Source organism: Ranitomeya imitator, chromosome 9 (genome assembly GCF_032444005.1).
Source record: "Ranitomeya imitator isolate aRanImi1 chromosome 9, aRanImi1.pri, whole genome shotgun sequence".
Lineage (NCBI taxonomy): Eukaryota > Metazoa > Chordata > Amphibia > Anura > Dendrobatidae > Ranitomeya > Ranitomeya imitator.
The window spans coordinates 103,724,851-103,742,268 of NC_091290.1; the positions used below are offsets into that span (position 1 = coordinate 103,724,851).

Genomic DNA, 17,418 nt, shown 5'->3' on the forward strand with positions numbered 1-17,418 from the left:
TGGGACCTAGAATTTTGTTTCTATTTTCTGAGATATTTTCCAGAGGGATAATCACTGATCTTGGTCATGGTGCTATAAGAAAAGGTGTGTGAATCTCATCAAATGTTTAAGTCAGAGTAGTCGTGGCCGAGTGGTTAAGGCGATGGACTTGAAATCCATTGAGGTTTCCCCGCGCAAGTTCAAATCCTGCCGACTACGTATATGTTCCTAAAGCTTTTTGACTGATTACCTGAGTAGATTAATTTGCGCGTTTCCTTGTCTACCCCCATGACAGTGATATGCAAACTCTGGAACGGTTTTCAAGAATCAGACTGATTAGATTTTTGGATGTACATTCCATAAGCCGATCTGGCGCTGCATCTCATGTACATCATGCCGCTAATCAAAAGAAGCACCGTGAGTGTGGCACCAGGTAAGTGGTGCTTCTCCCGCTTTTGTCTCGCGGCCACAGACCATTGTTGTGGCAGATGTACTGGGACATGCACTTTGATTTGCAACAACCTTGAATTATCTCTTGGATGAAACCTTTTACCACACAATGAAAAATTTTTAGCGACTTCTGGATAAACAGCTTTCTAACAGTATAAGTTTTGCAAATAATTTTTTCTTGCTCTTTTTCCAAGTAACAGATCTAGCACTCTTTTTACTAGTCACTTTTTATCAACATTTAAAACAGTCCTTGCTGAGATATCGTGGAACCCTTGGCACACTTGTGGAATAAAAGTTTAGGAGATATTAATTTACCATTGTGTATTAATTGTAGATTTGCACTACAGCTTTAGAGCCTGTTTTCACCATGATTCATGAGTTCAATTGTGCTTTCCAGAACACAAAACTGCAGCCAAGTTTTTTTTTGTGTGTGGTTCCATGGTGTAATGGTTAGCACTCTGGACTCCGAATCCAGCCATCTGAGTTCAAATCTCAGTGGAACCTGGGCAGTTTTTCATACACATGTATCAATTTTTCCACTGACACTGTGTTCTCCTGTTCCCAAGGTTTAACATAAAAAGAGAAAGTTAAAATCAACATACCAAAAGCCAAAAAAAGATTTCAATGTTCCAAGCATACATGGAGTGATCACTGTGAGTTCTGTGGCCAAAGCTACCTATGAAGCAGGATTAATGAAACTTAAAACACCACCATTTTTGGTGGTGTTTTTCTAAAAATTGTTTTGGGCATCTTTTGAGTCTGTTTTTGAGGCTTTTCTTTACAGCTCACAAAATGCACCAAAAGTCACTTAGGAACCATTAAGGAGTGTTTCTAACCTAGCCATTGACTTGTATTCTAAGTATGGAGCACTTCTAAATGAAAAATACCAGAAGATAGATATGCTTATTTCAGTTAACCGCTTGAAATTTTTGAAACTTGATGTGGTTAAAAGATGCCAAAAGCCCGATCATATGAACAGCAAGTCTTTTTTTTACATGGAATAAATTTGTTCAGTGTTTTCAGCAATTTCAGAGTAATTTTCAGGAGGTTTTTGGAATGGACCCACTCCATATCCACCTTATGAAGAGGTCAAAGTCTTAAACTGTACATGGTTCCCATTGATGATGACTCGAAATCAGATTTTTACATTTTTACTGGGACCTAGAATTTTGTTTCTATTTTCTGAGATATTTTCCAGAGGGATAATCACTGTTCTTGATCATGGTGCTATAAGAAAAGGTGTGTGAATCTCATCAAATGTTTAAGTTAGAGTAGTCGTGGCCGAGTGGTTAAGGCAATGGACTTGAAATCCATTGGGGTTTCCCCGCGCAGGTTCAAATCCTGCCGACTACGTATATGTTCCTAAATCTTTTTGACTGATTACCTGAGTAGATTAATTTGCGCGTTTCCTTGTCTACCCCCATGACAGTGATATGCAAACTCTGGAACGGTTTTCAAGAATCAGACTGATTACATTTTTGGATGTACATTCCATAAGCCGATCTGGTGCTGCATCTCATGTGCATCATGCCGCTAATCAAAAGAAGCACCGTGAGTGTGGCACCAGGTAAGTGGTGCTTCTCCCGCTTTTGTCTAGCGGCCACAGACCATTGTTGTGGCAGATGTACTGGGACATGCACTTTGATTTGCAACAACCTTGAATTATCTCTTGGATGAAACCTTTTACCACACAGTGAAAAATTTTTAGCGACTTCTGGATGAACAGCTTTCTAACAGTATAAGTTTTGCAATTAATTTTTTTTGCTCTTTTTCCAAGTAACAGATCTAGCACTCTTTTACTAGTCACTTTTTATCAACATTTAAAACTGTCCATGCTGAGATATCGTGGAACCCTTGGCACACTTGTGGAATAAAAGTTTAGGAGATATTAATTTACCATTGTGTATTAATTGTAGATTTGCACTACAGCTTTAGAGCCTGTTTTCACCATGATTCATGAGTTCAATTGTGCTTTCCAGAACACAAAACTGCAGCCAAGACTTTTTTGTGTGTGCTTCCATGGTGTAATGGTTAGCACTCTGGACTCTGAATCCAGCGATCTGAGTTCAAATCTCAGTGGAACCTGGGCAGTTTTTCATACACATGTTTCAATTTTTCCACTGACACTGTGTTCTCCTGTTCCCAAGGTTTAACATGAAAAGAGAAAGTTAAAATCAACATACCAAAAGCCAAAAAAAGATTTCAATGTTCCAAGCATACATGGAGTGATCACTGTGAGTTCTGTGGCCAAAGCTAGGTATGAAGCAGGATTAATGAAACTTAAAACACCACCATTTTTGGTGGTGTTTTTCTAAAAATTGTTTTGGGCATCTTTTGAGTCTGTTTTTGAGGCTTTTCTTTACAGCTCACAAAATGCACCAAAAGTCACTTAGGAACCATTAAGGAGTGTTTCTAACCTAGCCATTGACTTGTATTATAAGTATGGAGCACTTCTAAATGAAAAATACCAGAAGATAGATATGTTTATTTGAGTTAACCGCTTGAAATTTTTGAAACTTGATGTGGTTAAAAGACGCCAAAAGCCCGATCATATGAACAGCAAGTCTTTTTTTACATGGAAATAAATTTGTTCAGTGTTTTCAGCATTTTCAGAGTAATTTTCAGGAGGTTTTTGGAATGGACCCACTCCATATCCACCTTATGAAGAGGTCAAAGTCTTAAACTGTACATGGTTCCCATTGATGATGACTCGAAATCAGATTTTTACATTTTTACTGGGACCTAGAATTTTGTTTCTATTTTCTGAGATATTTTCCAGAGGGATAATCACTGATCTTGATTATGGTGCTATAAGAAAAGGTGTGTGAATCTCATCAAATGTTTAAGTCAGAGTAGTCGTGGCCGAGTGGTTGAAGCGATGGACTTGAAATCCATTGGGGTTTCCCCACGCAGGTTCAAATCCTGCTGACTACGTATGTGTTCCTAAATCTTTTTGACTGATTACCTGAATAGATTAATTTGCGCGTTTCCTTGTCTACCCCCATGACAGTGATATGCAAACTCTGGAACGGTTTTCAAGAATCAGACTGATTAGATTTTTGGATGTACATTCCATAAGCCGATCTGGCGCTGCATCTCATGTACATCATGCCGCTAATCAAAAGAAGCACCGTGAGTGTGGCACCAGGTAAGTGGTGCTTCTCCCGCTTTTGTCTAGCGGCCACAGACCATTGTTGTGGCAGATGTACTGGGACATGCACTTTGATTTGCAACAACCTTGAATTATCTCTTGGATCAAACCTTTTACCACGCAATGTAAAATTTTTAGCGACTTCTGGATGAACAGCTTTCTAACAGTATAAGTTTTGCAAATAATTTTTTTCTTGCTCTTTTTCCAAGTAACAGATCTAGCACTCTTTTTACTAGTCACTTTTTATCAACATTTAAAACTGTCCTTGCTGAGATATCGTGGAACCCATGGCACACTTGTGGAATAAAAGTTTAGGAGATATTAATTTACCATTGTGTATTAATTGTAGATTTGCACTACAGCTTTAGAGCCTGTTTTCACCATGATTCATGAGTTCAATTGTGCTTTCCAGAACACAAAACTGCAGCCAAGCCTTTTTTGTGTGTGGTTCCATGGTGTAATGGTTAGCACTCTGGACTCTGAATCCAGCTATCTGAGTTCAAATCTCAGTGGAACCTGGGCAGTTTTTCATACACATGTTTCAATTTATCCACTGACACTGTGTTCTCCTGTTCCCAAGGTTTAACATAAAAAGAGAAAGTTAAAAACAACATACCAAAAGCCAAAAAATGATTTCAATGTTCCAAGCATACATGGAGTGATCACTGTGAGTTCTGTGGCCAAAGCTACCTATGAAGCAGGGTTAATGAAACTTAAAACACCACCATTTTTGGTGGTGTTTTTCTAAAAATTGTTTTGGGCATCTTTTGAGTCTGTTTTTGAGGCTTTGCTTTGCAGCTCACAAAATGCACCAAAAGTCACTTAGGAACCTTTAAGGAGTGTTTCTAACCTAGCCATTGACTTGTATTATAAGTATGGAGCACATCTAAATGAAAAATACCAGAAGATAGATATGCTTTTTTCAGTTAACCGCTTGGAATTTTTGGAAACTTGATGTGGTTAAAAGACGCCAAAAGCCCGATCATATGAACAGCAAGTCTTTTTTTTTACATGGAAATGAATTTGTTCAGTATTTTCAGCATTTTCAGAGTAATTTTCAGGATGTTTTTGGAATGGACCCACTCCATATCCACCTTATGAAGAGGTCAAAGTCTTAAACTGTACATGGTTCCCATTGATGATGACTCGAAATCAGATTTTTACATTTTTACTGGGACCTAGAATTTTGTTTCTATTTTCTGAGATATTTTCCAGAGGGATAATCACTGATCTTGGTCATGGTGCTATAAGAAAAGGTGTGTGAATCTCATCAAATGTTTAAGTCAGAGTAGTCGTGGCCGAGTGGTGAAGGCGATGGATTTGAAATCCATTGAGGTTTCCCCGCGCAAGTTCAAATCCTGCCGACTACGTATATGTTCCTAAAGCTTTTTGACTGATTACCTGAGTAGATTAATTTGCGCGTTTCCTTGTCTACCCCCATGACAGTGATATGCAAACTCTGGAACGGTTTTCAAGAATCAGACTGATTAGATTTTTGGATGTACATTCCATAAGCCGATCTGGCGCTGCATCTCATGTGCATCATGCCGCTAATCAAAAGAAGCACCGTGAGTGTGGCACCAGGTAAGTGGTGCTTCTCCCGCTTTTGTCTAGCGGCCACAGACCATTGTTGTGGCAGATGTACTGGGACATGCACTTTGATTTGCAACAACCTTGAATTATCTCTTGGATGAAACCTTTTACCACACAATGAAAAATTTTTAGCGACTTCTGGATGAACAGCTTTCTAACAGTATACGTTTTGCAATTAATTTTTTTCTTGCTCTTTTTCCAAGTAACAGATCTAGCACTCTTTTTACTAGTCACTTTTATCAACATTTAAAACTGTCCTTGCTGAGATATCGTGGAACCCTTGGCACACTTGTGGAATAAAAGTTTAGGAGATATTAACTTACCATTGTGTATTAATTGTAGATTTGCACTACAGCTTTAGAGCCTGTTTTCACCATGATTCATGAGTTCAATTGTGCTTTCCAGAACACAAAACTGCAGCCAAGTCTTTTTTGTGTGTGGTTCCATGGTGTAATGGTTAGCACTCTGGACTCTGAATCCAGCGATCTGAGTTCAAATCTCAGTGGAACCTGGGCAGTTTTTCGTACACATGTTTCAATTTTTCCACTGACACTGTGTTCTCCTGTTCCAAAGGTTTAACATAAAAAGAGAAAGTTAAAATCAACATACCAAAAGCCAAAAAAAGATTTCAATATTCCAAGCATACATGGAGTGATCACTGTGAGTTCTGTGGCCAAAGCTACCTATGAAGAAGGGTTAATGAAACTTAAAACACCACCATTTTTGGTGGTGTTTTTCTAAAAATTGTTTTGGGCATCTTTTGAGTCTGTTTTTGAGGCTGTGCTTTGCAGCTCACAAAATGCACCAAAAGTCACTTAGGAACCTTTAAGGAGTGTTTCTAACCTAGCCATTGACTTGTATTATAAGTATGGAGCACTTCTAAATGAAAAATACCAGAAGATAGATATGCTTATTTCAGTTAACCGCTTGGAATTTTTGGAAACTTGATGTGGTTAAAAGACGCCAAAAGCCCGATCATATGAACAGCAAGTCTTTTTTTACATGGAAATGAATTTGTACAGTGTTTTCAGCATTTTCAGAGTAATTTTCAGGATGTTTTTGGAATGGACCCACTCCATATCCACCTTATGAAGATGTCAAAGTCTTAAACTGTACATGGTTCCCATTGATGATGACTCGAAATCAGATTTTTACATTTTTACTGGGACCTAGAATTTTGTTTCTATTTTCTGAGATATTTCCCAGAGGGATAATCACTGATCTTGATCATGGTGCTATAAGAATAGGTGTGTGAATCTCATCAAATGTTTAAGTCAGAGTAGTCGTGGCCGAGTGATTAAGGCGATGGTCTTGAAATCCATTGGGGTTTCACCGCGCAGGTTCAAATCCTGCCGACTACGTATATGTTCCTAAATCTTTTTGACTGATTACCTGAGTAGATTAATTTGTGCGTTTCCTTGTCTACCGCCATGACAGTGATATGCAAACTCTGGAACGGTTTTCAAGAATCAGACTGATTACATTTTTGGATGTACATTCCATAAGCCGATCTGGTGCTGCATCTCATGTGCATCATGCCGCTAATCAAAAGAAGCACCGTGAGTGTGGCACCAGGTAAGTGGTGCTTCTCCCGCTCTTGTCTAGCGGCCACAGACCATTGTTGTGGCAGATGTACTGGGACATGCACTTTGATTTGCAACAACCTTGAATTATCTCTTGGATGAAACCTTTTACCACACAGTGAAAAATTTTTAGCGACTTCTGGATGAACAGCTTTCTAACAGTATAAGTTTTGCAAATAATTTTTTTCTTGCTCTTTTTCCAAGTAACAGATCTAGCACTCTATTTACTAGTCACTTTTTATCAACATTTAAAACTGTCGATGCTGAGATATCGTGGAACCCTTGGCACACTTGTGGAATAAAAGTTTAGGAGATATTAATTTACCATTGTGTATTAATTGTAGATTTGCACTACAGCTTTAGAGCCTGTTTTCACCATGATTCATGAGTTCAATTGTGCTTTCCAGAACACAAAACTGCAGCCAAGTCTTTTTTGTGTGTGGTTCCATTTTTAATTGTTAGCACTCTGGACTCTGAATCCAGCGATCTGAGTTCAAATCTCAGTGGAACCTGGGCAGTTTTTCGTACACATGTTTCAATTTTTCCACTGACACTGTGTTCTCCTGTTCCCAAGGTTTAACATAAAAAGAGAAAGTTAAAATCAACATACCAAAAGCCAAAAAAAGATTTCAATGTTCCAAGCATACATGGAGTGATCACTGTGAGTTCTGTGGCCAAAGCTACCTATGAAGCAGAGTTAATGAAACTTAAAACACCACCATTTTTGGTGGTGTTTTTCAAAAAATTGTATTGGGCATCTTTTGAGTCTGTTTTTGAGGCTTTGCTTTGCAGCTCACAAAATGCACCAAAAGTCACTTAGGAACCATTAAGGAGTGTTTCTAACCTAGACATTGACTTGTATTATAAGTATGGAGCACTTCTAAATGAAAAATACCAGAAGATAGATATGCTTATTTCAGTTAACCGCTTGAAATTTTTGAAACTTGTTGTGGTAAATGACGCCAAAAGCCCGATCATATGAACCGCAAGTCTTTTTGTACATGGAAATAAATTTGTTCAGTGTTTTCATCATTTTCAGAGTAATTTTCAGGATGTTTTTGGAATGGACCCACTCCATATCCACCTTATGAAGAGGTCAAAGTCTACAAACTGTACATGGTTCCCATTGATGATGACTCGAAATCAGATTTTTACATTTTTACTGGGACCTAGAATTTTGTTTCTATTTTCTGAGATATTTTCCAGAGGGATAATCACTGATCTTGATCATGGTGCTATAAGAAAAGGTGTGTGAATCTCATCAAACGTTAATGTCTGAGTAGTCGTGGCCGGGTGGTTAAGGCGATGGACTTGAAATCCATTGGGGTTTCCCCGCGCAGATTCAAATCCTGCCGACTACGTATATATTCCTAAAGCTTTTTGACTGATTACCTGAGTAGATTAATTTGCGCGTTTCCTTGTCTACCGCCATGACAGTGATATGCAAACTCTGGAACGGTTTTCAAGAATCAGACTGATTAGATTTTTGGATGTACATTCCATAAGCCGATCTGGCGCTGCATCTCATGTGCATCATGCCGCTAATCAAAAGAAGACCCGTGAGTGTGGCACCAGGTAAGTGGTGCTTCTCCCGCTTTTGTCTAGCGGCCACAGACCATTGTTGTGGCAGATGTACTGGGACATGCACTTTGATTTGCAACAACCTTGAATTATCTCTTGGATGAAACCTTTTACCACACAATGAAAAATTTTTAGCGACTTCTGGATGAACAGCTTTCTAACAGTATAAGTTTTGCAATTAATTTTTTTCTTGCTCTTTTTCCAAGTAACAGATCTAGCACTCTTTTTACTAGTCACTTTTTATCAACATTTAAAACTGTCCTTGCTGAGATATCGTGGAACCCTTGGCACACTTGTGGAATAAAAGTTTAGGAGATATTAATTTACCATTTTGTATTAATTGTAGATTTGCACTACAGCTTTAGAGCCTGTTTTCACCATGATTCATAAGTTCAATTGTGCTTTCCAGAACACAAAACTGCAGCCAAGTCTTTTTCGTGTGTGGTTCCATGGTGTAATGGTTAGCACTTTGGACTCTGAATCCAGCGATCTGAGTTCAAAACTCAGTGGAACCTGGGCAGTTTTTTGTACAAGTTTCAATTTTTCCACTGACACTGTGTTCTCCTGTGCCCAAGGTTTAACATAAAAAGAGAAAGTTAAAATCAGCATACCAAAAGCCAAAAAAAGATTTCAATGTTCCAAGCATGGAGTGATCACTGTGAGTTCTGTGGCCAAAGCTACCTATGAAGCAGGATTATTGAAACTTAAAACACCACCATTTTTGGTGGTGTTTTTCTAAAAATTGTTTTGGGCATCTTTTGAGTCTGTTTTTGAGGCTTTTCTTTGCAGCTCACAAAATGCACCAAAAGTCACTTAGGAACCATTAAGGAGTGTTTCTAACCTAGCCATTGACTTGTATTATAAGTATGGAGCCCTTCTAAATGAAAAATACCAGAAGATAGATATGCTTATTTCAGTTAACCGCTTGGAATTATTGGAAACTTGATGTGGTTAAAAGACGCCAAAAGCCTGATCATATGAACAGCAAGTCTTTTTTTTACATGGAAATCAATTTGTTCAGTGTTTTCAGCATTTTCAGAGTAATTTTCAGGATGTTTTTGGAATGGACCCACTCCATATCCACCTTATGAAGAGGTCAAAGTCTTAAACTGTACATGGTTCCCATTGATGATGACTCGAAATCAGATTTTTACATTTTTACTGGGACCTATTGTACTGGGACAATATTGTACAGTTTCAGCTGTCTTTCACTAGGGGGACTTGTCAGGGAGTCACAAAAACACTGAACTTTTGGAAGGCAGAGTTTGACCATGTGACGCCCAGGAGACCGGGATACCCAGCACCGGACCAATGGAGTCTGTCTCTTGAGGGGGATATCACGGGTGGCTTGACCCGGTGCTGTGGCCTCAGGCAATGCACAGTGTAAGGGGTATCATGAGGGGACAGGCACTTACTTGATCAGCAGCAGGTTCTCCCAGCGGTGACGATCCCGATCCTGGAAAGATGGCTATTGTCCAAATGAAAGACTGAGGCACTGAAACGTTTAACCAGTTTACTTTAACATAAAAGGATTTACAACCAGTCCTGTCACCGGAGTCTGTATGGGAACTCTGAGTTACTTTGACCCTGCTGATGTCTTCGCCTCTTATTGTGCGCAATTTCTGTGTGGCCCTGCCGCTGTATGTGAACTGGCTGCCGGCCCAATCTGTCCCCTCTGGGTCCTGGTTCGACGGGCAACCCGAGTCCTTTTATCGGTTTACCCCCTCCGGGAGTACCGCTGAACTCTGTGTCTGTTGCTGCGTCCGGCCCTAGTGAAGCTGATATCACCTCACGTTTTTCCGGTTGCTGTATTATATATAATGAATACAGCCACGGATCCGGTATCCGTCTTTGCGCCTGTTCTGGGTAGTGATTAATGCTACCCGGTTCTCACAATGTCCTTTTTCTCTATCCCTCTTCTCCTCAGGCCGGTGATTTAGGCCTGGTAACAGTCACAGGGCTGTTAGAGATTCAACTGTATGACCTCTCACTATCAGCTCCTTGGCCCAACTGCCATTTCTTCTCTCAGACCAGAATGGATCAAGGGGAGTCTCTGGAGCTCCCCCTTCTGGCCGGAGGTGGTAGTGCAGTCTTGCTATTTTAGTATTTGTACATACTGTCAGTAACTATTTTTGTGGCAAATACCCCTAGGGGTGCCACATTCCCCCTTAGTTAAGAACAGTACTCCGGGACTGTGGGACAATAACATTTTGAAATAACAATAAATATGTACAGAGTCTTAAAAATGAAAAGTTACAAAAACCACTCAAGGAAACAAAAATAGAGTTCTGTAAAAAGTCACTTCAAATAGCGTCCATTAATACAGTTCTATCCTTAAAGGTATTAGGAACGGCACTGTACTTAGTGTCCAGGAATTTAGTTCCATTTTTCCAACGGAGTTATCAATATAAAGTCTAAAGAAAGTTCAAAAAGAGCAAAAAGCAAAGTTCAAAAAGCAGTCTTTCCGGAGCTTTGATTTAGTGCCTCCGGGCTGATAAAAAGTTCAAGAATATGCAATAAGTTCATACAGACAAGTCTCTGTAGGCACTGGGCTTAAACGTTGCAGACTGATAGCAATGACTATACTACATTTTCTGTTTAACTATATACGGCATAACATATATACAATTCACATTATGAGCTTTATAGTTGGTAATCTGCATACCTGGCCGGTAATTGACCCTGGGTACTACGCTGTGATCTACGTAATAGCGGTGTCTCTTCATGTGGTGTACTACTGTCTACTGCGGATGTAGTATCTGCCCGCTCTGCTAAAGATAATTCCACGACTATGGAGTTGGCAAGTCCACCGTGAATGGGATTACTCTGACCAGGAATCTGTTCTTCCTGGCCTGGAACCTCCTGTAGTACGGGGTCAGCCTCTTCCTGTCTTGGGACTTCTGGTATTGGGTTCGGTGTTGGGTAAAAGGCCACCATGGGAACCACTACTGCACCATGGTATGTTAGTAGGGTTTTGGGAAAGTCTCCTATACAGGTGTGATACACTTCCTCTTCTTTTTCCTTTACTGGTTGAACCTGTATGGGTTGAATAACTTCTGGTTCTGGCTGGACAACGTCTGGCTCTTTCAATGCTTCCGGACATAATTTAAGATTGTCTCTTGACACTAGTACAGATGTTAAGCCTCCGTTTTTGCTAATGAGACACATTTTAGGATTATCCACTCTTGTTGGTAAAACTGTGTAGGGTACGGCTTCCCACTGATTGTCCAGTTTATTGGTTCGACGATTTCTCTTGAGCACTTGGTCACCCGGTCTTAATGGGGTCGCTAGAGCATTCTGGTTGAAAGTTCGCTCTTGTCTTTCTCTAGTTTGCTGAAGGCTTCTTTCCACACTCTCTTGCACTTGGCGATACTGCTTTTGCCGTATGATATCCCAATTGGAGTCTTGAACTTCTGCGTCTGGTTTCAGAATTCCCATTTCTAGATCGATTGGTAATTGGCCGGGTCTTGCACGCATAAGGTAAGCTGGGGTGCAGTTGGTGGAGCTCACCGGGACATGATTATACAGATCCACCAAGTCAGGCAATTTCTCTGGCCATTGTTTCCTTTCTGTCTCAGGTAAAGTCTTTAGTAGGTCTATTACAATATGGTTCATCTTCTCGCATAAGCCGTTTGTTTGTGGATGATAGGCCGTCGTCCGGATCTTTTTGCAACCATACATATTACAGAATTCTCTGAAGATCTCTGATTCAAAGGCTGTACCTTGGTCGGTGAGAACCTGTTCCGGATATCCATGGGGTCTACAAAAGTACGTTTGGAACGCTTTGGCTGCTGTTTTTGCTGTCAGATCTTTTACGGGTACTACTACCAAGAAACGTGAATAATGGTCCACGATGGTCAAGGCATAGTCATAGCCGGACCGGCTTGGTGTCAACTTCACGTGGTCCATGGCTACAAGTTCAAGTGGTTGTTTGGTGATTATGGGCTGCAGTGGTGCTCTTTGGTTCTTTTGATCGTTTCTTCTGAGGTTGCACGGGCCACAATTTCTGCACCACTGTTCGATTGATTTTCTCATCCCGACCCAATAAAATCTTTCTCTTAGAAGTACTTCTAACTTTTTCCAACCGAAGTGACCAGCACCATTATGGTAAGCTTCGAGGACCATCTTCACATCTTGTTTAGGCACAATAATCTGCCAAACCAATTCATGTGTTTTCGGATTGGTGTACCTTCTACAGAGCTTCCCTTGATACAGGAACATTTTGCCTCTCTCTTTCCAGAGTTGATGCGTCTCTTCTGGGGCATCCTCATAGGGATATGCACTTTGCTCAGTCAACAGTTCCTTCACCAACTTCACAGCCGGATTGCTGTCTTGGGTGTCAGCCCATCTATGGTGTGCTAACGGATTAAAATTCACCTCTTGTTGTTTCTGATAGGTACTTGACTGATGATGTTTTGCCTTGGGACGATGGAAGGCTGGTAGTTCAATTTCTTCAAGCTCCCCCGTTTCCTCTTCTACATCTCTCAAGTGTGGCATCCGGGATAGGGCATCGGCATTTCCATTCTTGCGACCTGCTCGATACTTGATTATGAAGTTGTAATTAGATAACCGGGCTATCCATCGCTGTTCTAACGCACCTAATTTGGCTGTGTCCAGGTGGGTCAACGGATTGTTGTCAGTATAGACAATAAATTCTGCAGCAGCCAGATAGTGTTTGAAACGCTCCGTCACAGCCCAAACTACTGCCAGTAGTTCCAATTTGAAGGAGCTGTAATTTTCTGAATTTCTTTCAGTAGGCCGGAGCTTTCTACTTGCAAAGGCGATGACTTTCTCCCGACCTTCTTGCTTTTGTGACAGCACCGCTCCTAGTCCCACATTACTGGCATCGGTGTAGAGGATGAAAGGTTTATGGTAATCTGGGTATGCCAGAACCTCTTCTCCGGTTAGTGCCTTCTTTAGTTGTTCAAAGGAGTCTTCCCTTTCGTCGTTCCACTGAAAAGGAGGGTTTCGGTTTGAAGGTTTCTTCGTCTGCCCTACCAAGGTGTCTTGCAAGGGTGCTGCCAACTTGGTAAATCCTTTTATAAATCTGCGATAGTAACCCACCAATCCCAGGAATTGTCTCACTTCTTTTGCGCTGGTAGGTCTTGGCCAATCCCTTATGGCGCTTATTTTCTCGGGATCTGGTGCTACTCCCTCCGAACTCACGATGTGTCCCAGGTACTGTACCTATGGCTTGAGAAGGTGACATTTGGATGGCTTGACTTTCATGCCATACCTGGATAAGGCTTCGAACACTTCTGCCAGGTCTATTAAGTGTTGTTCGTAAGTCTTTGAGTAGACGATCACATCATCTAGGTACAGGAGGACGGTCTCGAAGTTCTTGTGTCCGAGGCAGCATTCCATCAGCCGCTGGAAGGTACCGGATGCGTTGCAGAGTCCGAACGGCATGCGATTAAATTCACATAGACCCATTGGTGTGGTGAATGCCGTCTTTTCCTTATCTCTCTCAGCCACAGGGACTTGCCAATACCCACTTGTTAAGTCTAAGGTGGAAAAATAATTAGCAGATTTCAAAGCAGTTAAGGACTCTTCTATCCTAGGCAAGGGGTAGGCGTCTTTATGGGTGATGTTATTAATCTTCCGGTAGTCTACGCACATTCTCATGGTTCCCTCCTTTTTTTTGACAATCACTAGAGGGGCCGCCCAGGGGCTACAGCTGTCTTTTATTACCCCGGCCTGTTTCATTTCCCTCAGCATATCTTTTGCACATTGATAGTGAGCGGGCGGTATGGGTCTATATCTTTCTTTTATTGGGGGATGGTCACCTGTGGGGATTGTGTGTTCTACCCCTTCTATCCGTCCGAAGTCCAATGGGTGTTTACTGAAGACTTGTTCATATTCCGTCACTAGCCTATACACCCCTTGTTTTTGATGGGTAGGTGTTGAATTTATGCCCACGTGTAGCTGTTGGCACCAATCCTCCATTTCTCCATCTGAGCCATTGCCTTCCACCTGACAGGTTGGTTCTAAGGGCTCAATGGTTGTGATGGCATTGTTGTCAACATTATATAGCTTTGCCATTGTAGCATACCTTGGCAAAGTGACCTCTTCCTCTCCACAGTTCAAAAGTCGTACCGGCACTCGTCCCCGGTGTACCTCGACTATCCCTCGTGCTGTGAGTATAGTGGGCCTGCTGTCGTTGTACACTGGTTCTATTAAGGCTTGATAATCTCGTCCCTTAGTACCAATGGCTGCTCTACACCATACCAGCATTTCTGTTTTTGGTGGGATTACAATAGACGTTGGATCACTTACCCTCACACTGCCGATTTCTCCACCTGCAACTTCTACCTGTTGCCTTAACATCAATACTTTTATTTCCCTCCGGAGAACACTCTGCTGGCAGGATTGGGCAGTTTCAGCAATTTGCTGTAAGACAGAAATGACTTCGGAAAAGTAGTTCTCTAACACATTCATTCCTATCAATACAGTTGGTTCACAGTTCCGCCGGTCAACATCAACAACAATTATACCCTGTTTCTTCAGTTCTACTTTACCAATCTTTATGGTCATCTCCCTGAATCCTAGTTTCGGTACCAACTTACCATTACTGGCCCATATATCTAGTTCAACATCAGAGGGCCCTTTATCAATATCTGCATCAGCCCAGTACCTCTTATAAAGGATATACGGTATAGATGAAATCTGGGAACCTGTGTCCAGCAAAGCGTTGAGGGGAATTCCGTCCAGCACGATAGGGATAATGGGTCGTCCTCCGATGTACCTGTCGTGCCAGGGTGTTGGGCCTTGAAAGTTCATTCCTGCGAAGCGGCCCGCATTCCCAGGGGATTCCCGTTTAAATCACAATCTCGTGCAAAGTGGCCCGGCTGCTGGCAATGGCGGCAAATGGGCTGTCCATCCGGTTGGTAGCGGTCGCGGGGTCGTCCTCTCCATGTCGGGTATCTCCGGGGTCTCATCCATGGAACATCCTCTCTACAGTTTGCCAACTCCATCTTGGGTCCTCTCATCTCCTGCATGGTTTTAGCCATTGAAGCAACAACATCAGCTAAAGAGTCAAGCTTTTGTTGAAGAGCCTCATTAGTACTGGGCCCCAGGGGCTTAGCAATGGCCCCGGACATAGCTGATGTCACTGGTACTAGATGTTGTTGAGGAGCCTCTGCCATGAGTTGCGCAGGCTCCTGATCCCGAGGTGCTTCTGCCAGCTGGAGACATATAGCGCTCTCCTTTAATTGGGCAAATGTCAATTCAGGGTTCTTAAAAACAAGCATGCTCACATGCCCCCGGTGAGAAGGGGTGTAGAGTCCCTCAATAAATTGATCTCTTAGCAGTTTATCCGCTCCGGTGTTAAAAATGGGTTCAGCCAAGGTAAGTGATTTAAGGGCTTCCTGCAGGTTTAAGGCAAAGTCTCTCACGCCCTCATTAGCTTTTTGTTTGCAACTAAAGAATCGTATTTTAGCTTTGCTGCTGGCCGTGGTTTCAAATGTAGCTTTTAATCCAGCAAATATGCGTTCAACAGTGCCTTTTAGATCAGCTGCCCATGCTGTGACTTCTCGCTTAGCATGGCCACTTAACTGCATCATCAGGAGACTAACACGCTGAACTTCACCCACAGGGAACATGTCAAAATGGGCCAACATCTTTTCTCTGAAATCGTCAAGGGTATTAGGCTCACCTTCATACATTGGAAGCCATGGGCCACCCGGGGTATATGGCATCAGCACCGGCATGATGGGCGCCACTCCTTGCACCGCTGCGCTGCCGGACTCTCTATTGACACTCTGTCTTTCAGCTGCATTAGCGTTGCCGAGTGCTGCGGCGTCTCCGTGCTGCGACATACTGTGCCCCCTTAGTTAATCCGGACCCTTCCGGTCCTCCGCTTCCGTCGGGATAGTGTAGATTCGTTCCGCTGTGCAGCAGGATCGATTTTCCCCTTGCTCTGATGTCAGAGCGCTCAGCTTGGTGCCGCCCACAATGACACGCCCCCTGCTGCTCCCACCCACCGCGCTCTGTAATGGCGGATTCTGAAGTTTTTCAGTTAGACTGGGGCTCAGGTGACGGCGTAGCTCAATTAACAGTCTCGTGCCTAACGGTTATGAAGTGATTACCTCAGGGGATGGCGGCCATCTTTACTCCATTATAACCAATGGGGAAAAGTCACTTTCAATAGTTTTCAATGGGGAATGGATTTTTCTTTAATAAAGTCAATTTTCAAGATTTTTCATCCCAGTTTTCACAGTTTTGGGCTCCAATCACGGCACACAATACCCGGTATACGGGCTGGCTAGATCCTGTTCATGACGCCAATTGTGACGCCCAGGAGACCGGGATACCCAGCACCGGACCAATGGAGTCTGTCTCTTGAGGGGGATATCACGGGTGGCTTGACCCGGTGCTGTGGCCTCAGGCAATGCACAGTGTAAGGGGTATCATGAGGGGACAGGCACTTACTTGATCAGCAGCAGGTTCTCCCAGCGGTGACGATCCCGATCCTGGATAGATGGCTATTGTCCAAATGAAAGACTGAGGCACTGAAACGTTTAACCAGTTTACTTTAACATAAAAGGATTTACAACCAGTCCTGTCACCGGAGTCTGTATGGGAACTCTGAGTTACTTTGACCCTGCTGGGGTCTTCGCCTCTAATTGTGCGCAATTTCTGTGTGGCCCTGCTGCTGTATGTGAACTGGCTGCCGGCCCAATCTGTCCCCTCCGGGTCCTGGTTCGACGGGCAACCCGAGTCCTTTTATCGGTTTACCCCCTCCGGGAGTACCGCTGAACTCTGTGTCTGTTGCTGCGTCCGGCCCTAGTGAAGCTGATATCACCTCACGTTTTTCCGGTTGCTGTATTATATATAATGAATACAGCCACGGATCCGGTATCCATCTTTGCGCCTGTTCTGGGTAGTGATTAATGCTACCCGGTTCTCACAATGTCCTTTTTCTCTATCCCTCTTCTCCTCAGGCCGGTGATTTAGGCCTGGTAACAGTCACAGGGCTGTTAGAGATTCAACTGTATGACCTCTCACTATCAGCTCCTTGGCCCAACTGCCATTTCTTCTCTCAGACCAGAATGGATCAAGGGGAGTCTCTGGAGCTCCCCC

At 42.5% G+C, this 17,418-nt stretch overlaps 11 non-coding genes across 11 annotated transcripts; all 11 read left to right on the forward strand.

Annotated features, from left to right (window-relative positions):
* Nucleotides 1-116: 116 nt before the first annotated feature.
* On the forward strand, nucleotides 117-198 carry TRNAS-UGA (transfer RNA serine (anticodon UGA)). The gene has a single exon. It is a non-coding gene; the product is annotated as a tRNA-Ser (tRNA).
* A 663-nt stretch (nucleotides 199-861) lies between these two features.
* Nucleotides 862-933, forward strand: TRNAR-CCG (transfer RNA arginine (anticodon CCG)). The gene has a single exon. It is a non-coding gene; the product is annotated as a tRNA-Arg (tRNA).
* Nucleotides 934-1,700: 767 nt separating this feature from the next.
* TRNAS-UGA (transfer RNA serine (anticodon UGA)) lies at nucleotides 1,701-1,782 on the forward strand. The gene has a single exon. It is a non-coding gene; the product is annotated as a tRNA-Ser (tRNA).
* A 660-nt stretch (nucleotides 1,783-2,442) lies between these two features.
* On the forward strand, nucleotides 2,443-2,519 carry TRNAQ-CUG (transfer RNA glutamine (anticodon CUG)). Its single transcript has one exon. It is a non-coding gene; the product is annotated as a tRNA-Gln (tRNA).
* A 762-nt stretch (nucleotides 2,520-3,281) lies between these two features.
* Nucleotides 3,282-3,363, forward strand: TRNAS-UGA (transfer RNA serine (anticodon UGA)). Its single transcript has one exon. It is a non-coding gene; the product is annotated as a tRNA-Ser (tRNA).
* Nucleotides 3,364-4,026: 663 nt separating this feature from the next.
* On the forward strand, nucleotides 4,027-4,098 carry TRNAQ-CUG (transfer RNA glutamine (anticodon CUG)). The gene has a single exon. It is a non-coding gene; the product is annotated as a tRNA-Gln (tRNA).
* Nucleotides 4,099-4,868: 770 nt separating this feature from the next.
* TRNAS-UGA (transfer RNA serine (anticodon UGA)) lies at nucleotides 4,869-4,950 on the forward strand. The gene has a single exon. It is a non-coding gene; the product is annotated as a tRNA-Ser (tRNA).
* Nucleotides 4,951-5,612: 662 nt separating this feature from the next.
* TRNAQ-CUG (transfer RNA glutamine (anticodon CUG)) lies at nucleotides 5,613-5,684 on the forward strand. The gene has a single exon. It is a non-coding gene; the product is annotated as a tRNA-Gln (tRNA).
* A 768-nt stretch (nucleotides 5,685-6,452) lies between these two features.
* On the forward strand, nucleotides 6,453-6,534 carry TRNAS-UGA (transfer RNA serine (anticodon UGA)). Its single transcript has one exon. It is a non-coding gene; the product is annotated as a tRNA-Ser (tRNA).
* A 1,501-nt stretch (nucleotides 6,535-8,035) lies between these two features.
* TRNAS-UGA (transfer RNA serine (anticodon UGA)) lies at nucleotides 8,036-8,117 on the forward strand. The gene has a single exon. It is a non-coding gene; the product is annotated as a tRNA-Ser (tRNA).
* A 663-nt stretch (nucleotides 8,118-8,780) lies between these two features.
* On the forward strand, nucleotides 8,781-8,852 carry TRNAQ-CUG (transfer RNA glutamine (anticodon CUG)). Its single transcript has one exon. It is a non-coding gene; the product is annotated as a tRNA-Gln (tRNA).
* The last annotated feature ends 8,566 nt before the right edge of the window (nucleotides 8,853-17,418 follow it).